The sequence below is a fragment of the Salvelinus alpinus genome, chromosome 6, assembly GCF_045679555.1.
Source record: "Salvelinus alpinus chromosome 6, SLU_Salpinus.1, whole genome shotgun sequence".
Taxonomy (NCBI): Eukaryota; Metazoa; Chordata; class Actinopteri; order Salmoniformes; family Salmonidae; genus Salvelinus; species Salvelinus alpinus.
Window position 1 is genome coordinate 75,274,459 of NC_092091.1, and position 12,268 is coordinate 75,286,726.

Genomic DNA, 12,268 nt, shown 5'->3' on the forward strand with positions numbered 1-12,268 from the left:
ACCAAACTATTAACTTTAAACTAAGAAAAAGGAATGAGGTGTGGAAGTATTATAATGTAAGGTGTATGTAAAGTGCAGGGATGCGTGAATCTGTGTGTGTGAATATGACTGAGTGAAAACTATGCAAAACTACAAAGGAACAAACAAAACAGGATCATACCTGGAGGAGCAGAGAAAGAGAGAGAGAGATTAGTAAAGCAGCAGTTTAAATACCCTGAGCCCAGGTGACTCCAATCACTAACGACCCTCCTCTGCCTGCAGGAGGAACCGCCGCCTGCACTGCAGAGGAGGGGTCTCACCCCTGATGCACCTCCACAGAGAGGGATGACTTCCATGCCGAAGAAGGCCAGAGACACGTTAGACTTACAGTTACGGGCACTAAAATAACTTTTTTTTTTTCTACAAGCTTTCGCTAGGAGACGATAGAGCATTGTGTTATACAGACATTGAAACACAACATATTCTGTCAATACCGCAGATCTGGCCAACTTCATTGCCTGTAACTACAGTTTAAATATTTTTGGAAACACGAAAGGTGTTGAAGAATTTGTGTAATTATTTATTTGATCAATTGTTTTAATTTGGTGGCATGTACCAATAGTTTTTTGTGAGATACATTACGCTAGCATCAGAGTTGTTGTTAAAACGGCAATCCACAATTCAAACAATAACATTGCGGATTCCCCTCCACTGTTTTGGTAAAAGGCTAAGGGATGGGAAGAAACTCGCAAATGTTCAGGCTTAACAGTGTTTGTTTACATGTATGTTGTTTACAAACAAGGGATTTAAAGCTCTTATATTGAGATCTGATAGGGTACGGCAGTTGAACTAAGGTCATGAGGCAATTATAAGTTATATTCTTTAAGAATCAAATGGGAATATATCATCAATTTCGATTCCTGGACATTTAAATGTCCAGAAACGCTCCAACCGTTTCCTGCCGCCCTGTAGAGTTATCATTTAGTATTAGCTTTAAGTTGGCCTAATGGATTTTTCTTCATATGATGTCATTTCAATTTAGGTCCTTGTCTGTCACTAAGATTAGGTCATATTATTCAAGTTTATGTGGACTGAGTGTGCTTTAGACTTGACTAATGGCGTAATCGTTACACATCATTCGATCCAAGATACTGCACACTCCTAGAAAGCCATTAGTCTCTCTAAACTTGAGGGGAAAAAATATGATAAAGGATAGTTCAGGAGTCTGGCATTGAGGCCTTTAATCTACTTCCTGAGAGTCAGATAAATTTGTGGATACCATTTTTATGTATCTGCATCAAGTATGGAGGAAGTTAGAGATAGATAGATTGCTAGCTGTACCCGAAGCAATCCAGTATTTGTGTTAAGCTAGATAATATTGGCCCTCGAAACTGCCTCTAACTTCCTTCATATTGGACGCAGACAGATACAAATGATACTCACAAGTTCATCTGACTCACGGCAAGAAGAAACACTTTCCCTTTGACATTGGATATTTTAATGGCAAATGCATGTCATTTCAAATGTCAATACATTAGTAAAATATAGTAACCACAGCAATTATTATGATTCGTGCTTCTGGGTGTGCCCACCTGTCTGCCAGCCTACTGGGAACAGAGGTGTTCAACTGCCTCCTGGGCCTGGTCACTAACACCTGGTACCTGTGGCTGGTGGCAGGCTGCCCTTCGGTCCAAGTGAACCAGGAGAACTTCACCATTAACCAGTCTGTCACAGAGCTTTAATAGTGGCTCTACTCACCTCTATTGGTCGCCAACATCCTCTTCATCAATATTTTGACCCTTCATTCTGCCAGTGGGTACACTCTCAGAAAAAAAGGTGCTATCTTGAACCAAAAATGGTTATTCGGCTGTCCCCGTAGGAGACCACTTGAAGATCCCTTTTTGGTTCCAGGTAGAACCCTTTTGGTTCCATGTAGAACCCTTTCCACAGACAGTTCTACATGGAACCAAAAAGGGTTGAAGGTATAAAAAAAAGCAACAGAACCATTTTGGAAACCTTTTTTGTAAGAGTGTACAGTTTTGGCTTGGTTGAGGTCGGACGGCCCCTGTTCCAGTGCTGTGTCTGTGTAGAGCGCTACCTGGCGGTGGTCCACACTGTGGTCTTGCTAAACATCTTAGGTACAGAGTGCCATGTGTGATTGTGGAATTGTTCCTGATAGAAGTCTTTTTATTTTTTATTTCATACTTCTGGTAATGTAGCTTTATAATTTGCTAAAATATTAGCGAGGGAGGCTAGCTAGCTATTCAACGCTGTTATCTTCGATGCAGTCCTGTTCATCAACGTATTCTGCGGTATCTTCATAATGAGGGTGATACTTCGTACTGAGCATGTCCGGTCCAGTGGATGGACTGAAGGAGAGAAAGGGTGAAAAAGAGGAGGTCTTGCTGACCTTGATGCTGCTCTGCTATGATCAGAGCAATCCTTCAGGATCAATTTTCTTTGAGATCATTTAGTTGTATTCACGTTCATATGGCTAGGAAAATGCCTGGGGATGTTGGGGAATGGTTTTCTTGAATTTCTTTGGTTATCATTCTGTTCCATTACTTTTAATCATATATGTTTTGCAATGCAGAGGTCTGGACATAATAATAAGTGGTTTATGGTTTAAGTTAATAGTGTGTGTCTGGAGGAGGGTATTGTGATTGTTTTTATGTGAGGTTGCCATTTCATTTTCATTGTATGTTAATCTAAGTTAAATTAGAGCGATACATTGTGATATTTAACTGTCCCCTGATGCTCACGATTCCAAACCTTTCCTAAGAGTTTTGCTTGGAATCACAAAATGTAACCCCCAAAAATATATACAACTATTTAACTTTAATAAATAATCTTTTAACTTGTATTACATCCTGTACAGCAGTTGCTTCTCTACTAATGAGTGATGTTCTATATATTGAAATGTATTGCTGTATGTTAAAAGTAGTGTGGAATAAATAAAATCTGATTGAGTCGAAGGTTCAGGGCCCTGTCTGTCTGTCACTGATTACAGCATGTTATTCAAATACACTGAGTGTAAAAAACATTAGGAACAATACTATTGTCATGACACAGACTGACTAGGTTATATCTTAAATCAGGGGAAAGCTAAGACCTAATTCTGGTGTTTCTTCTGATCTTCAATATATATTATTGTGTTTTAAAATCAGTTTTTGCTTTGTCGTTTTGGAGTATTGTGTGTAGATTGGTGAGTGGGAAAAAACAATGTAATCAATTTTAGAATATATCTGCAATGTAACAAAATGTGGAAAAATTCAATGGGTCTGAATACTTTCTGAATGCACTGAACATGCCCTGCTGAAAGACTCTATGTGGAAAAGTGGTTGGAGTTTGTCGGTCCTCAAGTCTTTACCGGTAACGCTAGCTGGTGTGCAACGACCGGTAGTTTTAAGTATAACCACTAGATACTGGAATGTAATAACATGTTTGGTATACAGTGACTTAGAAAACGATGTTAGATAACGTATTGCTGATTATGCAAGTAGTTTGATATTTTGATAAAGTGAGGCAGGCTTGCTAAAGTTAGCTAGCAAGGCCAGGCTAGCTAACATTTTAGCTAATGTTAACTTAGCTAGCTAGCTAGACAACTAGCTAGCTAGCTACCTCAATACAACTTAGTTTGGTCGTTGCTAAAAAAAATGTCATACTTCTGGTAATGTAACTTTATAATTTAATAAAATATTAGCGAGGCAGGCTAGCTAGCTAGCTACAGGCTTGCTAACGTTAGCCTACAAGACAGATTTACAAGGTAGTTCTTAGCTCATAAAAGTGTATTCTGTATTGTCTAACGTACGCTAAACCCATTCCATACAAATGTACTCACAAGTGCAACCGCGACATTCAAACGAGGCTGCAAAGAAAACGAATGGGACTGTAGCGACTGTGAGGTGAGGTGTCAACTGCATTTATATTCAAGCGTTGATTGACATGGTAATGGCTTTAAAGTATTGGAGAAAAGTTGAAAAAACGGACCCCTCCAACGCTGTACGTTACATCGTGACTTGTCATGGCGTAACGTACAGCACGCATAAAGCATCTAATTCTGTCTTACAGCCTCTCTCATTTCTCTCACTGTTTAAAAACAATAAAGGGACAGGGACAAGGTAAGGGGGATACCTAGTCATTTTTGAGTCATCACTGCAAGCTATCATGACTCTCTAAAGCCGTTGTTTACTTCTGAAGATCACTTCAGCACCGCCCTAAAAACCTGATTCCAATAGGTATGTAATGACACATAATATAAACTCTTTATAGTGATTTATTTACATTTTAGAGACGATAAGGTGATAAGTTGGACAGATCGAGTGAAAAAAGGCCGTTACCCCACACGACATCTCTCCTTCTCACAATCACGCAATAGGTTTCGCTTCCCCTCCCGCCATTTTTAAAAAGACCCGACGGAGCTCATTGCCTTCTTGAATCATGCGGAGATGGGTATCATGAAGGTCTCGTCATTGATTTTGTTGGAAAGGGGAGAAATTGCGCTTAACAATGGTATTGATATAACACTTGATCTGGAAGTATTACATTTTTTGGGCACTAAAATAAGGTAAATTGTACGGACCAGCGCAATGTACAAAAGTGAATTAGTTTACGTTGTACAGTAACGGCTACACCGGCCTGAATCTAATCCCAAATTTTTATTTTTGGTCTTCATTTACTATTAGGTTTAGGCATATGGTTAGCAGTGTGGTTAAGGTTAGGGTTGAAGTTAGGGTTAGGTTTAAAATAACATTTTAAGAAGATAAATTGTAGAAATGGGTGGGGTTTATGACTTTGTGACTGTGGTAACAAAAAAATAGCTTGACCTGAATTACTGCCCTGATGACACAGACAGCTTTGTCAACAACATTAATGTGTGTTATGTGAAAAGTTGTATTAAAAAATACCATGTTTGATAAACTAGTAGGTTAATTACCCAACCAAGCAGATACAAATAGTCATTTTGGTTGTGAAGTGCATTATCAAAAAGCTTTGTCCTTTCTTAATAACAAAATGCTATTTATCACTTGGCTGTCTATTGTATCACCCTGTCACAGGCCCTCCCAGTGAACATCAGCTCAAAAAATGAGGAAGTAGATTGTTTATGAGGATTGACTGCTGCAGGTTTTCAAATCAAATCAAATTGTCTTGGTCACATACACGTGGTTAGCCGATGTTATTGCGGGTATAGCGAAATGCTTGTGCGTCTAGCTCCGACAGTGCAGTAATATCTAACAAATTACACAACATACACCCAATACATAAAAATCTAAGTATGAATGAATTAAGACTATATACATGTATGAGCGATTTCAGAGCAGAACAGACTACAGTAGAATAGTATAGAAAAACAGTATGTACATATGAGATGAGCAATGCAAGATATGTAAGCATTATTAAGTGAATGAGATGCCGTAGAATAGCATAGAAAACAGTATATACACATGAAATGAGTAATGCCAGAAATGTAAACATTAAATGACTAAGATACCGTAGAATAGTGTAGAATACAGTATATACATATGAGATGAGTAATTCCAGATATGTAAACATTATTAAAGTGACTGGTGTTCCCATTCCTTAAAGGGGCCAGTGATCCCTAGTCTATGCCTATAAGCAGCAGACTCTAATATGCTAGTAATGGCTGTTTAACAGTCTGATGGCCTTGAGATAGGAGCTGTTTTTCAGTCTGTCAGTCCCAGATTTGATGCACCTGTACTGACCTCACCTTCTGGATGATAAAGGGGTGAACAGGCAGTGGCTCGGGTGGTTGATGTCCTTGATTATCTTTTTGGCCTTCCTGTGACATTGGGTGCTGTAGGTGTCCTGGAGGGCGGGTAGTTTGCCCCCGGTAATGCGTTGGGCAGACCGCACCACCCTCTAGAGAGCCTTGCGGTTGCCGGCGGAGCAGTTGCCGTACCAGGCGGTGATGCAGCCTGACAGATCACTTTCAATTGCACATCTGTACAAGTTAGTGAGGGTTTTAGGAGACAAGCTACATTTCTAAAGCCTCCTGAGGTTGAAGTGGCTCCTCACCACACTGTCTGTGTGGGTGGTCCATTTCAGTTTGTCAGTGATGTGTATGCCAAGGAACTTGAAGCTTTGCACCTTCTCCACTGCTGTCCCGTCAGTGTAGATAGGGGGGTGCACCCTCTGCTGTTTCCTGAAGTCCACGATCATCTCCTTTGCTGACGTTGAGTGAGAAGTTGTTTTCCCGGCACCACACTCCCAGAGCCCTCACCTCCTAGGCTGTAGGCTGTCTCGTCATCGTTGGTAATCAAGCCTATTACTGCTTGGCCATCAGTCATGGGTGAACAGGGAGTACAGGAGGGGGCTGAGCATGCACCCTAGTGGGGCCCCAGTGTTGAGGATTAGCGGAGTGGAGGTGACGTTTCCTACCTTCATCACCTGGGGGTGGCCCATCAGGAAGTCCAGGACCCAGTTGCACAGGGCGAGGTTCAGACCCAGGGCCTCAAGCTTAATGATGAGCTTGGAGGGTACTATAGTGTTGAATGCTGAGCTATAGTCAATAAACAGCATTCTACATAGGTATTCCTCTTGTCCAGATGGGATAGGGCAGTGTGCAGAGTGATGGCAATTGCATCGTCTGTGGATCTATTGGGGCAGTAAGTCGGTCTAAGGTGGCAGGTAAGGTAGACGTGATATGATCCTTGACTAGTCTCTCAAAGCACTTCATGATGACAGAGGTGAGTGCTACGGGGCGATAGTCATTAAGTTCAGCTACCTTTGCCTTCTTGGGTACAGGAACATCTTGGCCATCTTGAAGCATGTGGGGACAGCAGACTGGGATAGGGAGAGATTGAATATGTCTGTAAACAATCCAGCCAGCTGGTCTGCGCATGCTCTGAGGATGCGGCTAGGGATGCCGCCTGGACCGGCAGCCCTGCCAGGGTTAACACGTTTAAATGTTTTAGTCACGTCAGCCAAGGAGAAGGAGAGCACACAGTCCTTGGTAGCTGTCCGTGTTGGAGGCACTGTGTCATCCACAAAGCATGCGAAAAATGTCTTTAGCCTGTCCGGAAGCAAGACCTCGGTCTCGGCGATGTGGCTGGTATTCCTTTTGTAGTCCGTGATTGTCTGTAGTCCCTGCCACATACACCTCGTGTCTGAGCCGTTGAATTGTGACTCCACTTTATCTCTATACTGACGTTTAGCTTGTTTGATTGCCTTGCGGAGTGAATAACTACACTGTTTACATTCTGCCATATTACCAGTCGCCTTGCCATTGTTAAATGCGGTGGTTCACGCTTTCAGTTTAGCGTGAATGCTCCATCTATCCACAGTTTCTGGATAGGGTAGGTTTTAATAGTGGGTGGTTTCCAGTGGGTACTACATCACCTATACACTTCCTTATGAACTCAGTCACCATATCCATGTATGCGTTTAGATTGTTTTTGTACGATACCCGGAACATATCCCAGTCCACGTGATCAAAACAATCCTGAAGCTTCGGTTCCGATTAGTCAGACCAGCATTGAAAAGTACGAAGCACGGGCACTTCCTGTTTGAGTTTCAGCCTACAGGACTGGAGGACTAAGATGGAGTTGTGGTCAGATTTTGAATTGCAATGGTTGAGAGTCTTAGTAGCATGAATAGGACAGTAAAAATGTTGATAGAATTTCGGCAGCCTGGTCCTCAGATTTGCTTTGTTAAAATCCCCAGCTACAATAAATGCAGCCTCAGGATGTTGTATGTGGTTTTTAGATTGAGTAAAGTCCAGTGAAGTTCTTTGAGGGTCGTCGAGGTTTCGGCTTGAGATGGGATGTAAACTTGGGAGATAATTTGATCGACATTTAATTGTGAGGTATTCTAGGGCGGGTGAACAAAATGACTTGAGTTCCTGAATGTTCCAAGAATTACACCATGAGTCATTAATCATGAAACACACACCCCAGCCCTTCTGCAATATGTATTCCTGTCTGCGCAATGTACTGACAATCCTACTGGCTTTACTGACTCCGACAGAGTATCCCGAGACAGCCATGTTTCCGTGAAACAAAGTATGTTACAGGCCCGATGTCTCTGGAAAGAAATCCTTGCTTGAAGCTCATCAACTTTGTTATCCAAAGACTGAACATCAGCGAGTAATATAATCAGAAGTGATGGGTGGTGTGCGCACCTCTTAAGTTGAACCAGTAGGCCGCCTCGAGTGCCTGTCCTACACCAGCAATGTTTTGGTTCGGCCTCTGGAATGTGTTCAATTGCTCTGGGGAGAGTGAACAAAGGATCTGCTCCAGGGAAGTCGTATTCCTGGTCGTAATGCTGGTAGTTCTGGTGAGTTACCGCCGCTCTACTATCCAAGAGTTCTTCCCGGCTGTATGTAATGACACAAATAATTTCCTGAGGTAATAAGTACATTTTTTTTTACATAAAAATACTAAATACTGCAAAGTTTTCTAAAAGCTAGTCGCGATGCTGCCGTCTTCGTCAGCTCCGTCTGAGTTGCACTTGAAGAGATGTCCAGTCTGCAGCCGAACATGTGACATAGAGAAGACCAAGGGGACCCTCCTTACCACACAGACATACCCTCGCTGTGAGCACTCCTACTGTATAAATGGGAACAGGGAGGACACTTGAATCAGGTCAGTGACGGTTGACCTGGTCAAAGGTCAAAACAGTTTAGAATTTTGTCCAATTCACCTTCAAAACCAAGCCTGGTGGAACCAGCCAGATTGTCCCTTTTCATATCATGATATCTGAAGTGAAATAGAAAGATGAATGCAGCCTTCAGGTTGGTTCCATCATGCTAATCTTAACCATTTATAATGTAATCAGTGCTCACTGTGTGTTTGTGTGAGACCGATCAGTATCTTAGAGAAGGTGCCAGGAGCTGATATAAGCTGCCATGCCTATCAATGTGGTGCTGGCAAAGACTTTACCTCTAGCTTCACATCATGCCTGTTCACCAATGGTCGTCAAAGAGGAGACCAGAAATAGGTAGGTGTAGTTTGACCTGTTCAACATAGTATATATTTATTTGTCAGATTTCAACTATCCTAACTGCCATTGGTAATAGACAGTGACTGTGTTCACACATGCATCTATGGAGCCAGGACTTGGAGACTTGCAAGATGATGTGATGGAGTCCTGACTAAGAGACAGGCTTGATACTGACAGCAGATATGTCCAGTATTTGCATCACCCCTTTCATTCCATGTGTCACTGATGAACTCTGTCTCAACTCTGCCTAGTTCTACAAATGGAGAGGACAGGAGATACTTTAACCAGATGCCAGCCTTGGTCATTTGATGGGGAGACCATATTTGGGTAGGTTTGATCTGACCTATTATTTTTATTTGACTCTGCTGGTCATCTATGAACGTTTGAACATCTTGGCCATGTACTGTTATAATCTCAACCCGGTACAACCAGAAGAGGACTGGCCACCCCTCATAGCCTGGTTCCTCTCTAGGTTTATTCCTAGGCTTCTGCCTTTCTAGGGAGTTTATCCTAGCCACCGTGCTTCTACATCTGCATTGCTTTGCTGTTTGGAGTTTTAGGCTGTGTCACGCCCTGACCTTAGAGATCCTTTATTCTCTATTTTGGGTTAGGTCAGGGTGTGACTAGGGTGGGCATTCTAGTTTCTTTATTTCTAGGTTGGCCTGGTATGGTTCCCAATCAGAGGCAGCTGTCTATCGTTGTCTCTGATTGGGGATCATGCTTAGGCAGCTTTTTCCCACCTGTTGGTTGTGGGATCTTGTTTGTGTATAGTTGCCTTGAGCACTGCATAGCTTCACGTTTGTTTGGTTCTTTATTGTTATTTGCCGGTTCACGTAATAAAGATGATGAACCCAAACCACGCTGCATTTAGGTCAGATTCTTACAACAACGTTCGTGACAGGCTGGGCTTCTGTATAGCACTTTTTCGGCACAACTTTTACTTCTATTGTATTTTTCTATTATATAATTGAATGGTATCAGCCAATATTTGAGAGGGAGAAACCCTGTGTATTCTGCCTCAGGATCAGGGAACTCCTGTTGTATACGGGACACCACACATTAAGGTATGACAACACTGACATGTTTGCCAAGGTAGCCTTATTACCACCAGACAAAATGCTGTCATCAAGGCAAAGGGTGGCGACTTAAATATAAAATTTGTTTAACACTTCTTTGGTTACTACATGATTCCATATGTGTTATTTCATAGTTTTGATGTCTTCACTATTGTTCGACAAAGTAGATAATAATAAAAATAAAGTAAAAAACCCTGGAATGAGTAGGTGTGTACAAACTTTTGACTGGTACTGTATATATGTTTTACTCATGTTTCTTGTATCTATCAGATATAGGAGAGACACTATCTGTTGTTCCATATGTTATTCAATGCTTTTGTATGGGATAATATCAGTAATACAGGAAAAAAAAAACAATCAAAACATTTTTATATATATTTTTTTTGATACTTTGATACTCTGATTTGTAAAGATTAAGAGAATGTAAATTGTTTAATGAAGATATCACATGTGCTGTAGTCTACCTGTAAGTACAAACCTATACTGCATTCACTACGCAATTAGAGAGAAAACCTAGAATCCATAAAATGAATACTGTGTATGTCTGAAGCCCATATGATTTGATTATGTAATGTGAAAGAGTCAGCCCTTTCAGGTGGCTGGGTTAACCTGTGGCTGTGACAGAAAGGTGCTGAGTGAAATGAGTGATGATGCATCAATTTCATTTCTGCTCAGGCCAAATTGCAAATCTGTGAGCAGGATGGAATTGCATCTCTGTGTGTGTGTGTGTGTGTGTGTGTGTGTGTGTGTGTGTGTGTGTGTGTGTGTGTGTGTGTGTGTGTGTGTGTGTGTGTGTGTGTGTGTGTGTGTGTGTGTGTGGTGTGTGTGTGTGTGTGTGTGTGTGCATGTACATTTTTTTTATCTGAGTTTTGTTCATGATAATGTTTTGAAAGGATTTCTAGTCAAATAAAATCACCTGCTGTAAACTCAACATACGATGGAGCTCAATTCATCAAGGCACACAGATATGTCTATGTAAATAATGCACGTGACTTGTTGGGAAGAACACAGGACAGAGAGCTTTGTCTAAAGTCACTCATACATGTACGTGTTGTTTCATCGGGTTGGACACATCCTTCTGCAGGAGAGAGAACCACGGATTTTGTGAATCAAGGTCTGAGTTACCAAAACAACTCAGGTAGGTCATTTTACATTTTAACATCACTGAGAATGTTATCTCAGGCTAATTGTTTTAAATGTCCTCTTTATGTTTTCATTCAGACATTCTGAGACAATGAACAATGCTTGACAAAACAGTAGACCTATGTATAACCAAGTATGTTTATGTATGTTTGAATCTGTATATTGCATCAGTATTTTGTCGATAATATTATTACAAATATATTATTAATACAAAATGTAAAGTCATTTCGTGTAATTTCCCTTCTCTCATTTCTCAGTGTGCTCAGATATTGTTCCACAAGGATGAACGACTCTTCAGGAAACCAAACTTACCTTGACAACTTGGATGTTTGCTTTGACCAGGGCTATGCTGTTCTAATGCTGTCCGGTGCTGCCCAGGCCCTGTGCTTCCTACTGGGGACGCCAGCTCTGGTCTGGTGCCTCTGGCTCTCTCTGAGTGGAAGTCTCTCTGCAGGTCTCAAACCCACCCAGATCTTCCCTGTTAACCTGTTTGCAGTGGAGCTGGTGTTCTGTGTCGAGGGTCTACTAGATGTGATCAGCTACCTATTCATCCAGGACATCATGTTACTGCAGGCAGTGTATTTTTTATATTACCTCTCCTGGACCTGCAGGCCCCTGCTCCAGAGCTGCATCTGTGTGGAGCGCTACCTGGCGGTAGCCCAACCTGTGTCTTTCCTCAAGTACAGACTCCGGAGGTACAGGGTGGCGTGTTCAACCATGGTCTGGGTGTTATCGCTCACTTATGCATGTTTTTCCATTCCTTTAATTGGTAATGTAGAAATCGCAGTTAATGTGCTCATTAGTGTCTATTGCCTTGGGGTGGCTGTCATTTCTCTATGCTGTTTCTTCATCCTGCGTGTGCTGAAGCAGCCTGGTCCAGGAGAGGTAGAGGGAGGAGGAGGGGGAGAGAAGAAACAGGGGATGACAGACCCACATAAGATGAGAGCATTTGGGATCATCTTAACCAACCTGGTGATTATCTTGGCGAGCTCCATCCCAGTTGTCGTTGGTTGGGCCATCGAGTCATCCAGTCTTGACTTCTACTGCAATGTCTTCCCCCTGTTATTGATTGTTAACATCTTCAGTGTAATGGTCTCACCCCTGATTCA